At 47.2% G+C, this 16,653-nt stretch overlaps 10 pseudogenes; all 10 read left to right on the top strand.

Moving 5' to 3' along the window:
- Window positions 1-1,129: 1,129 nt before the first annotated feature.
- On the top strand, window positions 1,130-1,302 carry LOC142463692 (U1 spliceosomal RNA; annotated as a pseudogene).
- Window positions 1,303-2,789: 1,487 nt separating this feature from the next.
- LOC142463693 (U1 spliceosomal RNA) lies at window positions 2,790-2,962 on the top strand (annotated as a pseudogene).
- A 1,468-nt stretch (window positions 2,963-4,430) lies between these two features.
- Window positions 4,431-4,603, top strand: LOC142463694 (U1 spliceosomal RNA; annotated as a pseudogene).
- Window positions 4,604-6,194: 1,591 nt separating this feature from the next.
- On the top strand, window positions 6,195-6,367 carry LOC142463696 (U1 spliceosomal RNA; annotated as a pseudogene).
- A 1,471-nt stretch (window positions 6,368-7,838) lies between these two features.
- Window positions 7,839-8,011, top strand: LOC142463697 (U1 spliceosomal RNA; annotated as a pseudogene).
- Window positions 8,012-9,526: 1,515 nt separating this feature from the next.
- LOC142463698 (U1 spliceosomal RNA) lies at window positions 9,527-9,699 on the top strand (annotated as a pseudogene).
- A 1,505-nt stretch (window positions 9,700-11,204) lies between these two features.
- LOC142463699 (U1 spliceosomal RNA) lies at window positions 11,205-11,377 on the top strand (annotated as a pseudogene).
- Window positions 11,378-12,889: 1,512 nt separating this feature from the next.
- LOC142463700 (U1 spliceosomal RNA) lies at window positions 12,890-13,062 on the top strand (annotated as a pseudogene).
- Window positions 13,063-14,548: 1,486 nt separating this feature from the next.
- Window positions 14,549-14,721, top strand: LOC142463701 (U1 spliceosomal RNA; annotated as a pseudogene).
- Window positions 14,722-16,219: 1,498 nt separating this feature from the next.
- Window positions 16,220-16,392, top strand: LOC142463702 (U1 spliceosomal RNA; annotated as a pseudogene).
- The last annotated feature ends 261 nt before the right edge of the window (window positions 16,393-16,653 follow it).

Here is a 16,653-nt window from a genome sequence, read left to right on the forward strand (position 1 = left end):
CAGCAGTAAAAATGTATCCCTCTCTTTCCAATGTCCACCTCTCTGGCTGATTGTTTTCTTTTCTTTTTTTGGTTTGAGATACGAATCTCTCTATTATTATACTGAGATAAGTGCAATACACAATGTATAGGTGATTTCAAAGTCACAATTGTATGTTTGATGCCTTTTGAAATATTGTATAAAGCAGCACATTTACAAACAAATCTGGATTCATTTTTTTTTTTTTAAATGGCCGTTCCTTGCAGGATATGGGGTTTTTATTTCACCCCCTCCCCGCCCTAGTTCTACATGGTATGTCTGGGTCTCTGTAGCCAGACCACCCCATGTGATGATATCACAAAGGGAGTATACAGTACGTTCTAGAGTTTCTAGGCTCCAAAGTAACAAAGAGCAGCATTTAAAACCAACAGATTGCAAACTATCTGCTGAGCAGTGCAAAAACAATATCTATCTATCTATCTATCTATCTATCTATCTATCTATCTATCTATCTATCTATCTATCTATCTCTATCCAGGGAGCAGCAGACAGTGTTAGCTTGCTTCTATATTTATGCAAATGCCATGTAAGCAGCCATGCTGGTAAGGGGCAAAGTGTCAAGTTTGCCAGCAGGACTGGGCATCTCTCCCTTTTTATGCTGCAGCAGCAGCAGCAGCAGCAGCAGAGAGAGTGCAAGCAGGTAGGGAAGATGTAGAAAGCCACCCCAGAAATATGGTGTCCCCCTGTCTGTCTGTCCCCCTGTCTGTCGGTCTCTCCGCCAGCTGGAATGACAGAGCTGAGCGGTGTTCAAAGTGATTGCTTCTTCCTTTTAAAACCAAGAAGTAGTACCTTGTGGCGAAGCTTGGCTTCTCTGGGTGCTTGTCGGATGGGCGGGGGAGGGGCTTTGCTTCTAGGGAGGGGATGTCTTCGATCTATGTTGTTTGACAAATATTCGCTGCTGCACAAATGTTTGCATGGAATGGCCTAAGCTGATCCTTGCTGCAGGTGCTGGCTCAGATACTAGGCCTCAGCTACTGTGGTGCTTGCTGCTGCCGCTGTAGCCGCTGCACCAATGACCAGGCTGCTCTCTCCACAAGGGTGACACTTGTCCTGGGACAGGGCTAGTTGCCCCCCAGCGCCATTCCAACTCATACTTACCTGGCAGGGGAGTACACTATACAGCCACGATCCTGCAGGTGGCTCTCCCAGGGCGAGGCTTGCTCATTGCACTTGGAGCTAGCTGACCTCTGCGATTTCCCCACATGCGGGAAACTCGACTGCACAATTTCTGGTAGTGGGGGACTGCGTGCGCGCTCTCCCCTGTTTTTCGACTGTTAGAAAAAACAGAAACAAAAATCAACAACAATAACAACAACCACCACCCACAGCACAGGTGTTTGTTCAGACAAGCTGCTATTGCCACTGCTTGGGCTTTGGGCCTGGTCAATAACTGTGGCATAAAAGGAGCAAACCAACTAGCCAGGTAGCAACATCTCAAACAGGGAGAAATGACAATTAGGCACCTGCGCAGACATTTAGGAATAAATTCAGGTGGATTGGGAAATACGGAAACACATATAATTCATGAAAAAAAACATTCTAAACAAAAAGGGCCAAGAACTGTAGAATATGAGTCGCTGCAGCAGCAGCAGCAGCAGCAGCAGCAGCAGCAGCAGCAGCAGCAGCAGCAGTAAAAATGTATCCCTCTCTTTCCAATGTCCACCTCTCTGGCTGATTGTTTTCTTTTCTTTTTTTGGTTTGAGATACGAATCTCTCTATTATTATACTGAGATAAGTGCAATACACAATGTATAGGTGATTTCAAAGTCACAATTGTATGTTTGATGCCTTTTGAAATATTGTATAAAGCAGCACATTTACAAACAAATCTGGATTCATTTTTTTTTTTTTAAATGGCCGTTCCTTGCAGGATATGGGGTTTTTATTTCACCCCCTCCCCGCCCTAGTTCTACATGGTATGTCTGGGTCTCTGTAGCCAGACCACCCCATGTGATGATATCACAAAGGGAGTATACAGTACGTTCTAGAGTTTCTAGGCTCCAAAGTAACAAAGAGCAGCATTTAAAACCAACAGATTGCAAACTATCTGCTGAGCAGTGCAAAAACAATATCTATCTATCTATCTATCTATCTATCTATCTATCTATCTATCTATCTATCTATCTATCTCTATCCAGGGAGCAGCAGACAGTGTTAGCTTGCTTCTATATTTATGCAAATGCCATGTAAGCAGCCATGCTGGTAAGGGGCAAAGTGTCAAGTTTGCCAGCAGGACTGGGCATCTCTCCCTTTTTATGCTGCAGCAGCAGCAGCAGCAGCAGCAGAGAGAGTGCAAGCAGGTAGGGAAGATGTAGAAAGCCACCCCAGAAATATGGTGTCCCCCTGTCTGTCTGTCCCCCTGTCTGTCGGTCTCTCCGCCAGCTGGAATGACAGAGCTGAGCGGTGTTCAAAGTGATTGCTTCTTCCTTTTAAAACCAAGAAGTAGTACCTTGTGGCGAAGCTTGGCTTCTCTGGGTGCTTGTCGGATGGGCGGGGGAGGGGCTTTGCTTCTAGGGAGGGGATGTCTTCGATCTATGTTGTTTGACAAATATTCGCTGCTGCACAAATGTTTGCATGGAATGGCCTAAGCTGATCCTTGCTGCAGGTGCTGGCTCAGATACTAGGCCTCAGCTACTGTGGTGCTTGCTGCTGCCGCTGTAGCCGCTGCACCAATGACCAGGCTGCTCTCTCCACAAGGGTGACACTTGTCCTGGGACAGGGCTAGTTGCCCCCCAGCGCCATTCCAACTCATACTTACCTGGCAGGGGAGTACACTATACAGCCACGATCCTGCAGGTGGCTCTCCCAGGGCGAGGCTTGCTCATTGCACTTGGAGCTAGCTGACCTCTGCGATTTCCCCACATGCGGGAAACTCGACTGCACAATTTCTGGTAGTGGGGGACTGCGTGCGCGCTCTCCCCTGTTTTTCGACTGTTAGAAAAAACAGAAACAAAAATCAACAACAATAACAACAACCACCACCCACAGCACAGGTGTTTGTTCAGACAAGCTGCTATTGCCACTGCTTGGGCTTTGGGCCTGGTCAATAACTGTGGCATAAAAGGAGCAAACCAACTAGCCAGGTAGCAACATCTCAAACAGGGAGAAATGACAATTAGGCACCTGCGCAGACATTTAGGAATAAATTCAGGTGGATTGGGAAATACGGAAACACATATAATTCATGAAAAAAAACATTCTAAACAAAAAGGGCCAAGAACTGTAGAATATGAGTCGCTGCAGCAGCAGCAGCAGCAGCAGCAGCAGCAGCAGCAGCAGCAGCAGCAGCAGTAAAAATGTATCCCTCTCTTTCCAATGTCCACCTCTCTGGCTGATTGTTTTCTTTTCTTTTTTTGGTTTGAGATACGAATCTCTCTATTATTATACTGAGATAAGTGCAATACACAATGTATAGGTGATTTCAAAGTCACAATTGTATGTTTGATGCCTTTTGAAATATTGTATAAAGCAGCACATTTACAAACAAATCTGGATTCATTTTTTTTTTTTAAATGGCCGTTCCTTGCAGGATATGGGGTTTTTATTTCACCCCCTCCCCGCCCTAGTTCTACATGGTATGTCTGGGTCTCTGTAGCCAGACCACCCCATGTGATGATATCACAAAGGGAGTATACAGTACGTTCTAGAGTTTCTAGGCTCCAAAGTAACAAAGAGCAGCATTTAAAACCAACAGATTGCAAACTATCTGCTGAGCAGTGCAAAAACAATATCTATCTATCTATCTATCTATCTATCTATCTATCTCTATCCAGGGAGCAGCAGACAGTGTTAGCTTGCTTCTATATTTATGCAAATGCCATGTAAGCAGCCATGCTGGTAAGGGGCAAAGTGTCAAGTTTGCCAGCAGGACTGGGCATCTCTCCCTTTTTATGCTGCTGCAGCAGCAGCAGCAGCAGCAGCAGCAGAGAGAGTGCAAGCAGGTAGGGAAGATGTAGAAAGCCACCCCAGAAATATGGTGTCCCCCTGTCTGTCTGTCCCCCTGTCTGTCGGTCTCTCCGCCAGCTGGAATGACAGAGCTGAGCGGTGTTCAAAGTGATTGCTTCTTCCTTTTAAAACCAAGAAGTAGTACCTTGCGGCGAAGCTTGGCTTCTCTGGGTGCTTGTCGGATGGGCGGGGGAGGGGCTTTGCTTCTAGGGAGGGGATGTCTTCGATCTATGTTGTTTGACAAATATTCGCTGCTGCACAAATGTTTGCATGGAATGGCCTAAGCTGATCCTTGCTGCAGGTGCTGGCTCAGATACTAGGCCTCAGCTACTGTGGTGCTTGCTGCTGCCGCTGTAGCCGCTGCACCAATGACCAGGCTGCTCTCTCCACAAGGGTGACACTTGTCCTGGGACAGGGCTAGTTGCCCCCCAGCGCCATTCCAACTCATACTTACCTGGCAGGGGAGTACACTATACAGCCACGATCCTGCAGGTGGCTCTCCCAGGGCGAGGCTTGCTCATTGCACTTGGAGCTAGCTGACCTCTGCGATTTCCCCACATGCGGGAAACTCGACTGCACAATTTCTGGTAGTGGGGGACTGCGTGCGCGCTCTCCCCTGTTTTTCGACTGTTAGAAAAAACAGAAACAAAAATCAACAACAATAACAACAACCACCACCCACAGCACAGGTGTTTGTTCAGACAAGCTGCTATTGCCACTGCTTGGGCTTTGGGCCTGGTCAATAACTGTGGCATAAAAGGAGCAAACCAACTAGCCAGGTAGCAACATCTCAAACAGGGAGAAATGACAATTAGGCACCTGCGCAGACATTTAGGAATAAATTCAGGTGGATTGGGAAATACGGAAACACATATAATTCATGAAAAAAAACATTCTAAACAAAAAGGGCCAAGAACTGTAGAATATGAGTCGCTGCAGCAGCAGCAGCAGCAGCAGCAGCAGCAGCAGCAGCAGCAGCAGCAGCAGCAGCAGCAGCAGCAGCAGCAGCAGCAGCAGCAGCAGCAGCAGCAGCAGCAGCAGCAGCAGCAGCAGCAGCAGCAGCAGCAGCAGCAGCAGCAGCAGCAGCAGCAGCAGCAAAAATGTATCCCTCTCTTTCCAATGTCCACCTCTCTGGCTGATTGTTTTCTTTTCTTTTTTTGGTTTGAGATACGAATCTCTCTATTATTATACTGAGATAAGTGCAATACACAATGTATAGGTGATTTCAAAGTCACAATTGTATGTTTGATGCCTTTTGAAATATTGTATAAAGCAGCACATTTACAAACAAATCTGGATTCATTTTTTTTTTTTTAAATGGCCGTTCCTTGCAGGATATGGGGTTTTTATTTCACCCCCTCCCCGCCCTAGTTCTACATGGTATGTCTGGGTCTCTGTAGCCAGACCACCCCATGTGATGATATCACAAAGGGAGTATACAGTACGTTCTAGAGTTTCTAGGCTCCAAAGTAACAAAGAGCAGCATTTAAAACCAACAGATTGCAAACTATCTGCTGAGCAGTGCAAAAACAATATCTATCTATCTATCTATCTATCTATCTATCTATCTATCTATCTATCTATCTATCTCTATCCAGGGAGCAGCAGACAGTGTTAGCTTGCTTCTATATTTATGCAAATGCCATGTAAGCAGCCATGCTGGTAAGGGGCAAAGTGTCAAGTTTGCCAGCAGGACTGGGCATCTCTCCCTTTTTATGCTGCAGCAGCAGCAGCAGCAGCAGCAGAGAGAGTGCAAGCAGGTAGGGAAGATGTAGAAAGCCACCCCAGAAATATGGTGTCCCCCTGTCTGTCTGTCCCCCTGTCTGTCGGTCTCTCCGCCAGCTGGAATGACAGAGCTGAGCGGTGTTCAAAGTGATTGCTTCTTCCTTTTAAAACCAAGAAGTAGTACCTTGCGGCGAAGCTTGGCTTCTCTGGGTGCTTGTCGGATGGGCGGGGGAGGGGCTTTGCTTCTAGGGAGGGGATGTCTTCGATCTATGTTGTTTGACAAATATTCGCTGCTGCACAAATGTTTGCATGGAATGGCCTAAGCTGATCCTTGCTGCAGGTGCTGGCTCAGATACTAGGCCTCAGCTACTGTGGTGCTTGCTGCTGCCGCTGTAGCCGCTGCACCAATGACCAGGCTGCTCTCTCCACAAGGGTGACACTTGTCCTGGGACAGGGCTAGTTGCCCCCCAGCGCCATTCCAACTCATACTTACCTGGCAGGGGAGTACACTATACAGCCACGATCCTGCAGGTGGCTCTCCCAGGGCGAGGCTTGCTCATTGCACTTGGAGCTAGCTGACCTCTGCGATTTCCCCACATGCGGGAAACTCGACTGCACAATTTCTGGTAGTGGGGGACTGCGTGCGCGCTCTCCCCTGTTTTTCGACTGTTAGAAAAAACAGAAACAAAAATCAACAACAATAACAACAACCACCACCCACAGCACAGGTGTTTGTTCAGACAAGCTGCTATTGCCACTGCTTGGGCTTTGGGCCTGGTCAATAACTGTGGCATAAAAGGAGCAAACCAACTAGCCAGGTAGCAACATCTCAAACAGGGAGAAATGACAATTAGGCACCTGCGCAGACATTTAGGAATAAATTCAGGTGGATTGGGAAATACGGAAACACATATAATTCATGAAAAAAAACATTCTAAACAAAAAGGGCCAAGAACTGTAGAATATGAGTCGCTGCAGCAGCAGCAGCAGCAGCAGCAGCAGCAGCAGCAGCAGCAGCAGCAGCAGTAAAAATGTATCCCTCTCTTTCCAATGTCCACCTCTCTGGCTGATTGTTTTCTTTTCTTTTTTTGGTTTGAGATACGAATCTCTCTATTATTATACTGAGATAAGTGCAATACACAATGTATAGGTGATTTCAAAGTCACAATTGTATGTTTGATGCCTTTTGAAATATTGTATAAAGCAGCACATTTACAAACAAATCTGGATTCATTTTTTTTTTTTAAATGGCCGTTCCTTGCAGGATATGGGGTTTTTATTTCACCCCCTCCCCGCCCTAGTTCTACATGGTATGTCTGGGTCTCTGTAGCCAGACCACCCCATGTGATGATATCACAAAGGGAGTATACAGTACGTTCTAGAGTTTCTAGGCTCCAAAGTAACAAAGAGCAGCATTTAAAACCAACAGATTGCAAACTATCTGCTGAGCAGTGCAAAAACAATATCTATCTATCTATCTATCTATCTATCTATCTATCTCTATCCAGGGAGCAGCAGACAGTGTTAGCTTGCTTCTATATTTATGCAAATGCCATGTAAGCAGCCATGCTGGTAAGGGGCAAAGTGTCAAGTTTGCCAGCAGGACTGGGCATCTCTCCCTTTTTATGCTGCAGCAGCAGCAGCAGCAGCAGCAGCAGCAGCAGAGAGAGTGCAAGCAGGTAGGGAAGATGTAGAAAGCCACCCCAGAAATATGGTGTCCCCCTGTCTGTCTGTCCCCCTGTCTGTCGGTCTCTCCGCCAGCTGGAATGACAGAGCTGAGCGGTGTTCAAAGTGATTGCTTCTTCCTTTTAAAACCAAGAAGTAGTACCTTGCGGCGAAGCTTGGCTTCTCTGGGTGCTTGTCGGATGGGCGGGGGAGGGGCTTTGCTTCTAGGGAGGGGATGTCTTCGATCTATGTTGTTTGACAAATATTCGCTGCTGCACAAATGTTTGCATGGAATGGCCTAAGCTGATCCTTGCTGCAGGTGCTGGCTCAGATACTAGGCCTCAGCTACTGTGGTGCTTGCTGCTGCCGCTGTAGCCGCTGCACCAATGACCAGGCTGCTCTCTCCACAAGGGTGACACTTGTCCTGGGACAGGGCTAGTTGCCCCCCAGCGCCATTCCAACTCATACTTACCTGGCAGGGGAGTACACTATACAGCCACGATCCTGCAGGTGGCTCTCCCAGGGCGAGGCTTGCTCATTGCACTTGGAGCTAGCTGACCTCTGCGATTTCCCCACATGCGGGAAACTCGACTGCACAATTTCTGGTAGTGGGGGACTGCGTGCGCGCTCTCCCCTGTTTTTCGACTGTTAGAAAAAACAGAAACAAAAATCAACAACAATAACAACAACCACCACCCACAGCACAGGTGTTTGTTCAGACAAGCTGCTATTGCCACTGCTTGGGCTTTGGGCCTGGTCAATAACTGTGGCATAAAAGGAGCAAACCAACTAGCCAGGTAGCAACATCTCAAACAGGGAGAAATGACAATTAGGCACCTGCGCAGACATTTAGGAATAAATTCAGGTGGATTGGGAAATACGGAAACACATATAATTCATGAAAAAAAACATTCTAAACAAAAAGGGCCAAGAACTGTAGAATATGAGTCGCTGCAGCAGCAGCAGCAGCAGCAGCAGCAGCAGCAGCAGCAGCAGCAGCAGCAGCAGCAGCAGCAGCAGCAGCAGCAGTAAAAATGTATCCCTCTCTTTCCAATGTCCACCTCTCTGGCTGATTGTTTTCTTTTCTTTTTTTGGTTTGAGATACGAATCTCTCTATTATTATACTGAGATAAGTGCAATACACAATGTATAGGTGATTTCAAAGTCACAATTGTATGTTTGATGCCTTTTGAAATATTGTATAAAGCAGCACATTTACAAACAAATCTGGATTCATTTTTTTTTTTTTAAATGGCCGTTCCTTGCAGGATATGGGGTTTTTATTTCACCCCCTCCCCGCCCTAGTTCTACATGGTATGTCTGGGTCTCTGTAGCCAGACCACCCCATGTGATGATATCACAAAGGGAATATACAGTACGTTCTAGAGTTTCTAGGCTCCAAAGTAACAAAGAGCAGCATTTAAAACCAACAGATTGCAAACTATCTGCTGAGCAGTGCAAAAACAATATCTATCTATCTATCTATCTATCTATCTATCTATCTATCTATCTATCTATCTATCTATCTATCTCTATCCAGGGAGCAGCAGACAGTGTTAGCTTGCTTCTATATTTATGCAAATGCCATGTAAGCAGCCATGCTGGTAAGGGGCAAAGTGTCAAGTTTGCCAGCAGGACTGGGCATCTCTCCCTTTTTATGCTGCAGCAGCAGCAGCAGCAGCAGCAGAGAGAGTGCAAGCAGGTAGGGAAGATGTAGAAAGCCACCCCAGAAATATGGTGTCCCCCTGTCTGTCTGTCCCCCTGTCTGTCGGTCTCTCCGCCAGCTGGAATGACAGAGCTGAGCGGTGTTCAAAGTGATTGCTTCTTCCTTTTAAAACCAAGAAGTAGTACCTTGCGGCGAAGCTTGGCTTCTCTGGGTGCTTGTCGGATGGGCGGGGGAGGGGCTTTGCTTCTAGGGAGGGGATGTCTTCGATCTATGTTGTTTGACAAATATTCGCTGCTGCACAAATGTTTGCATGGAATGGCCTAAGCTGATCCTTGCTGCAGGTGCTGGCTCAGATACTAGGCCTCAGCTACTGTGGTGCTTGCTGCTGCCGCTGTAGCCGCTGCACCAATGACCAGGCTGCTCTCTCCACAAGGGTGACACTTGTCCTGGGACAGGGCTAGTTGCCCCCCAGCGCCATTCCAACTCATACTTACCTGGCAGGGGAGTACACTATACAGCCACGATCCTGCAGGTGGCTCTCCCAGGGCGAGGCTTGCTCATTGCACTTGGAGCTAGCTGACCTCTGCGATTTCCCCACATGCGGGAAACTCGACTGCACAATTTCTGGTAGTGGGGGACTGCGTGCGCGCTCTCCCCTGTTTTTCGACTGTTAGAAAAAACAGAAACAAAAATCAACAACAATAACAACAACCACCACCCACAGCACAGGTGTTTGTTCAGACAAGCTGCTATTGCCACTGCTTGGGCTTTGGGCCTGGTCAATAACTGTGGCATAAAAGGAGCAAACCAACTAGCCAGGTAGCAACATCTCAAACAGGGAGAAATGACAATTAGGCACCTGCGCAGACATTTAGGAATAAATTCAGGTGGATTGGGAAATACGGAAACACATATAATTCATGAAAAAAAACATTCTAAACAAAAAGGGCCAAGAACTGTAGAATATGAGTCGCTGCAGCAGCAGCAGCAGCAGCAGCAGCAGCAGCAGCAGCAGCAGCAGCAGCAGCAGCAGCAGCAGCAGCAGCAGCAGCAGCAGCAGCAGCAGCAGTAAAAATGTATCCCTCTCTTTCCAATGTCCACCTCTCTGGCTGATTGTTTTCTTTTCTTTTTTTGGTTTGAGATACGAATCTCTCTATTATTATACTGAGATAAGTGCAATACACAATGTATAGGTGATTTCAAAGTCACAATTGTATGTTTGATGCCTTTTGAAATATTGTATAAAGCAGCACATTTACAAACAAATCTGGATTCATTTTTTTTTTTTAAATGGCCGTTCCTTGCAGGATATGGGGTTTTTATTTCACCCCCTCCCCGCCCTAGTTCTACATGGTATGTCTGGGTCTCTGTAGCCAGACCACCCCATGTGATGATATCACAAAGGGAGTATACAGTACGTTCTAGAGTTTCTAGGCTCCAAAGTAACAAAGAGCAGCATTTAAAACCAACAGATTGCAAACTATCTGCTGAGCAGTGCAAAAACAATATCTATCTATCTATCTATCTATCTATCTCTATCCAGGGAGCAGCAGACAGTGTTAGCTTGCTTCTATATTTATGCAAATGCCATGTAAGCAGCCATGCTGGTAAGGGGCAAAGTGTCAAGTTTGCCAGCAGGACTGGGCATCTCTCCCTTTTTATGCTGCAGCAGCAGCAGCAGCAGCAGCAGCAGCAGCAGAGAGAGTGCAAGCAGGTAGGGAAGATGTAGAAAGCCACCCCAGAAATATGGTGTCCCCCTGTCTGTCTGTCCCCCTGTCTGTCGGTCTCTCCGCCAGCTGGAATGACAGAGCTGAGCGGTGTTCAAAGTGATTGCTTCTTCCTTTTAAAACCAAGAAGTAGTACCTTGCGGCGAAGCTTGGCTTCTCTGGGTGCTTGTCGGATGGGCGGGGGAGGGGCTTTGCTTCTAGGGAGGGGATGTCTTCGATCTATGTTGTTTGACAAATATTCGCTGCTGCACAAATGTTTGCATGGAATGGCCTAAGCTGATCCTTGCTGCAGGTGCTGGCTCAGATACTAGGCCTCAGCTACTGTGGTGCTTGCTGCTGCCGCTGTAGCCGCTGCACCAATGACCAGGCTGCTCTCTCCACAAGGGTGACACTTGTCCTGGGACAGGGCTAGTTGCCCCCCAGCGCCATTCCAACTCATACTTACCTGGCAGGGGAGTACACTATACAGCCACGATCCTGCAGGTGGCTCTCCCAGGGCGAGGCTTGCTCATTGCACTTGGAGCTAGCTGACCTCTGCGATTTCCCCACATGCGGGAAACTCGACTGCACAATTTCTGGTAGTGGGGGACTGCGTGCGCGCTCTCCCCTGTTTTTCGACTGTTAGAAAAAACAGAAACAAAAATCAACAACAATAACAACAACCACCACCCACAGCACAGGTGTTTGTTCAGACAAGCTGCTATTGCCACTGCTTGGGCTTTGGGCCTGGTCAATAACTGTGGCATAAAAGGAGCAAACCAACTAGCCAGGTAGCAACATCTCAAACAGGGAGAAATGACAATTAGGCACCTGCGCAGACATTTAGGAATAAATTCAGGTGGATTGGGAAATACGGAAACACATATAATTCATGAAAAAAAACATTCTAAACAAAAAGGGCCAAGAACTGTAGAATATGAGTCGCTGCAGCAGCAGCAGCAGCAGCAGCAGCAGCAGCAGCAGCAGCAGCAGCAGCAGCAGCAGCAGCAGCAGCAGCAGCAGCAGCAGCAGTAAAAATGTATCCCTCTCTTTCCAATGTCCACCTCTCTGGCTGATTGTTTTCTTTTCTTTTTTTGGTTTGAGATACGAATCTCTCTATTATTATACTGAGATAAGTGCAATACACAATGTATAGGTGATTTCAAAGTCACAATTGTATGTTTGATGCCTTTTGAAATATTGTATAAAGCAGCACATTTACAAACAAATCTGGATTCATTTTTTTTTTTTTAAATGGCCGTTCCTTGCAGGATATGGGGTTTTTATTTCACCCCCTCCCCGCCCTAGTTCTACATGGTATGTCTGGGTCTCTGTAGCCAGACCACCCCATGTGATGATATCACAAAGGGAGTATACAGTACGTTCTAGAGTTTCTAGGCTCCAAAGTAACAAAGAGCAGCATTTAAAACCAACAGATTGCAAACTATCTGCTGAGCAGTGCAAAAACAATATCTATCTATCTATCTATCTATCTATCTATCTATCTATCTATCTATCTATCTCTATCCAGGGAGCAGCAGACAGTGTTAGCTTGCTTCTATATTTATGCAAATGCCATGTAAGCAGCCATGCTGGTAAGGGGCAAAGTGTCAAGTTTGCCAGCAGGACTGGGCATCTCTCCCTTTTTATGCTGCAGCAGCAGCAGCAGCAGCAGCAGAGAGAGTGCAAGCAGGTAGGGAAGATGTAGAAAGCCACCCCAGAAATATGGTGTCCCCCTGTCTGTCTGTCCCCCTGTCTGTCGGTCTCTCCGCCAGCTGGAATGACAGAGCTGAGCGGTGTTCAAAGTGATTGCTTCTTCCTTTTAAAACCAAGAAGTAGTACCTTGCGGCGAAGCTTGGCTTCTCTGGGTGCTTGTCGGATGGGCGGGGGAGGGGCTTTGCTTCTAGGGAGGGGATGTCTTCGATCTATGTTGTTTGACAAATATTCGCTGCTGCACAAATGTTTGCATGGAATGGCCTAAGCTGATCCTTGCTGCAGGTGCTGGCTCAGATACTAGGCCTCAGCTACTGTGGTGCTTGCTGCTGCCGCTGTAGCCGCTGCACCAATGACCAGGCTGCTCTCTCCACAAGGGTGACACTTGTCCTGGGACAGGGCTAGTTGCCCCCCAGCGCCATTCCAACTCATACTTACCTGGCAGGGGAGTACACTATACAGCCACGATCCTGCAGGTGGCTCTCCCAGGGCGAGGCTTGCTCATTGCACTTGGAGCTAGCTGACCTCTGCGATTTCCCCACATGCGGGAAACTCGACTGCACAATTTCTGGTAGTGGGGGACTGCGTGCGCGCTCTCCCCTGTTTTTCGACTGTTAGAAAAAACAGAAACAAAAATCAACAACAATAACAACAACCACCACCCACAGCACAGGTGTTTGTTCAGACAAGCTGCTATTGCCACTGCTTGGGCTTTGGGCCTGGTCAATAACTGTGGCATAAAAGGAGCAAACCAACTAGCCAGGTAGCAACATCTCAAACAGGGAGAAATGACAATTAGGCACCTGCGCAGACATTTAGGAATAAATTCAGGTGGATTGGGAAATACGGAAACACATATAATTCATGAAAAAAAACATTCTAAACAAAAAGGGCCAAGAACTGTAGAATATGAGTCGCTGCAGCAGCAGCAGCAGCAGCAGCAGCAGCAGCAGCAGCAGCAGCAGCAGCAGCAGCAGCAGCAACAGCAGCAGCAGCAGCAGAAATGTATCCCTCTCTTTCCAATGTCCACCTCTCTGGCTGATTGTTTTCTTTTCTTTTTTTGGTTTGAGATACGAATCTCTCTATTATTATACTGAGATAAGTGCAATACACAATGTATAGGTGATTTCAAAGTCACAATTGTATGTTTGATGCCTTTTGAAATATTGTATAAAGCAGCACATTTACAAACAAATCTGGATTCATTTTTTTTTTTTAAATGGCCGTTCCTTGCAGGATATGGGGTTTTTATTTCACCCCCTCCCCGCCCTAGTTCTACATGGTATGTCTGGGTCTCTGTAGCCAGACCACCCCATGTGATGATATCACAAAGGGAGTATACAGTACGTTCTAGAGTTTCTAGGCTCCAAAGTAACAAAGAGCAGCATTTAAAACCAACAGATTGCAAACTATCTGCTGAGCAGTGCAAAAACAATATCTATCTATCTATCTATCTATCTCTATCCAGGGAGCAGCAGACAGTGTTAGCTTGCTTCTATATTTATGCAAATGCCATGTAAGCAGCCATGCTGGTAAGGGGCAAAGTGTCAAGTTTGCCAGCAGGACTGGGCATCTCTCCCTTTTTATGCTGCAGCAGCAGCAGCAGCAGCAGCAGCAGCAGCAGAGAGAGTGCAAGCAGGTAGGGAAGATGTAGAAAGCCACCCCAGAAATATGGTGTCCCCCTGTCTGTCTGTCCCCCTGTCTGTCGGTCTCTCCGCCAGCTGGAATGACAGAGCTGAGCGGTGTTCAAAGTGATTGCTTCTTCCTTTTAAAACCAAGAAGTAGTACCTTGCGGCGAAGCTTGGCTTCTCTGGGTGCTTGTCGGATGGGCGGGGGAGGGGCTTTGCTTCTAGGGAGGGGATGTCTTCGATCTATGTTGTTTGACAAATATTCGCTGCTGCACAAATGTTTGCATGGAATGGCCTAAGCTGATCCTTGCTGCAGGTGCTGGCTCAGATACTAGGCCTCAGCTACTGTGGTGCTTGCTGCTGCCGCTGTAGCCGCTGCACCAATGACCAGGCTGCTCTCTCCACAAGGGTGACACTTGTCCTGGGACAGGGCTAGTTGCCCCCCAGCGCCATTCCAACTCATACTTACCTGGCAGGGGAGTACACTATACAGCCACGATCCTGCAGGTGGCTCTCCCAGGGCGAGGCTTGCTCATTGCACTTGGAGCTAGCTGACCTCTGCGATTTCCCCACATGCGGGAAACTCGACTGCACAATTTCTGGTAGTGGGGGACTGCGTGCGCGCTCTCCCCTGTTTTTCGACTGTTAGAAAAAACAGAAACAAAAATCAACAACAATAACAACAACCACCACCCACAGCACAGGTGTTTGTTCAGACAAGCTGCTATTGCCACTGCTTGGGCTTTGGGCCTGGTCAATAACTGTGGCATAAAAGGAGCAAACCAACTAGCCAGGTAGCAACATCTCAAACAGGGAGAAATGACAATTAGGCACCTGCGCAGACATTTAGGAATAAATTCAGGTGGATTGGGAAATACGGAAACACATATAATTCATGAAAAAAAACATTCTAAACAAAAAGGGCCAAGAACTGTAGAATATGAGTCGCAGCAGCAGCAGCAGCAGCAGCAGCAGCAGCAGCAGCAGCAGCAGCAGCAGCAGCAGCAGCAGCAGCAACAGCAGCAGCAGCAGCAGAAATGTATCCCTCTCTTTCCAATGTCCACCTCTCTGGCTGATTGTTTTCTTTTCTTTTTTTGGTTTGAGATACGAATCTCTCTATTATTATACTGAGATAAGTGCAATACACAATGTATAGGTGATTTCAAAGTCACAATTGTATGTTTGATGCCTTTTGAAATATTGTATAAAGCAGCACATTTACAAACAAATCTGGATTCATTTTTTTTTTTTAAATGGCCGTTCCTTGCAGGATATGGGGTTTTTATTTCACCCCCTCCCCGCCCTAGTTCTACATGGTATGTCTGGGTCTCTGTAGCCAGACCACCCCATGTGATGATATCACAAAGGGAGTATACAGTACGTTCTAGAGTTTCTAGGCTCCAAAGTAACAAAGAGCAGCATTTAAAACCAACAGATTGCAAACTATCTGCTGAGCAGTGCAAAAACAATATCTATCTATCTATCTATCTATCTATCTATCTATCTCTATCCAGGGAGCAGCAGACAGTGTTAGCTTGCTTCTATATTTATGCAAATGCCATGTAAGCAGCCATGCTGGTAAGGGGCAAAGTGTCAAGTTTGCCAGCAGGACTGGGCATCTCTCCCTTTTTATGCTGCAGCAGCAGCAGCAGCAGCAGCAGCAGCAGAGAGAGTGCAAGCAGGTAGGGAAGATGTAGAAAGCCACCCCAGAAATATGGTGTCCCCCTGTCTGTCTGTCCCCCTGTCTGTCGGTCTCTCCGCCAGCTGGAATGACAGAGCTGAGCGGTGTTCAAAGTGATTGCTTCTTCCTTTTAAAACCAAGAAGTAGTACCTTGCGGCGAAGCTTGGCTTCTCTGGGTGCTTGTCGGATGGGCGGGGGAGGGGCTTTGCTTCTAGGGAGGGGATGTCTTCGATCTATGTTGTTTGACAAATATTCGCTGCTGCACAAATGTTTGCATGGAATGGCCTAAGCTGATCCTTGCTGCAGGTGCTGGCTCAGATACTAGGCCTCAGCTACTGTGGTGCTTGCTGCTGCCGCTGTAGCCGCTGCACCAATGACCAGGCTGCTCTCTCCACAAGGGTGACACTTGTCCTGGGACAGGGCTAGTTGCCCCCCAGCGCCATTCCAACTCATACTTACCTGGCAGGGGAGTACACTATACAGCCACGATCCTGCAGGTGGCTCTCCCAGGGCGAGGCTTGCTCATTGCACTTGGAGCTAGCTGACCTCTGCGATTTCCCCACATGCGGGAAACTCGACTGCACAATTTCTGGTAGTGGGGGACTGCGTGCGCGCTCTCCCCTGTTTTTCGACTGTTAGAAAAAACAGAAACAAAAATCAACAACAATAACAACAACCACCACCCACAGCACAGGTGTTTGTTCAGACAAGCTGCTATTGCCACTGCTTGGGCTTTGGGCCTGGTCAATAACTGTGGCATAAAAGGAGCAAACCAACTAGCCAGGTAGCAACATCTCAAACAGGGAGAAATGACAATTAGGCACCTGCGCAGACATTTAGGAATAAATTCAGGTGGATTGGGAAATACGGAAACACATATAATTC

Source organism: Ascaphus truei, chromosome 11 (genome assembly GCF_040206685.1).
Source record: "Ascaphus truei isolate aAscTru1 chromosome 11, aAscTru1.hap1, whole genome shotgun sequence".
NCBI lineage: Eukaryota > Metazoa > Chordata > Amphibia > Anura > Ascaphidae > Ascaphus > Ascaphus truei.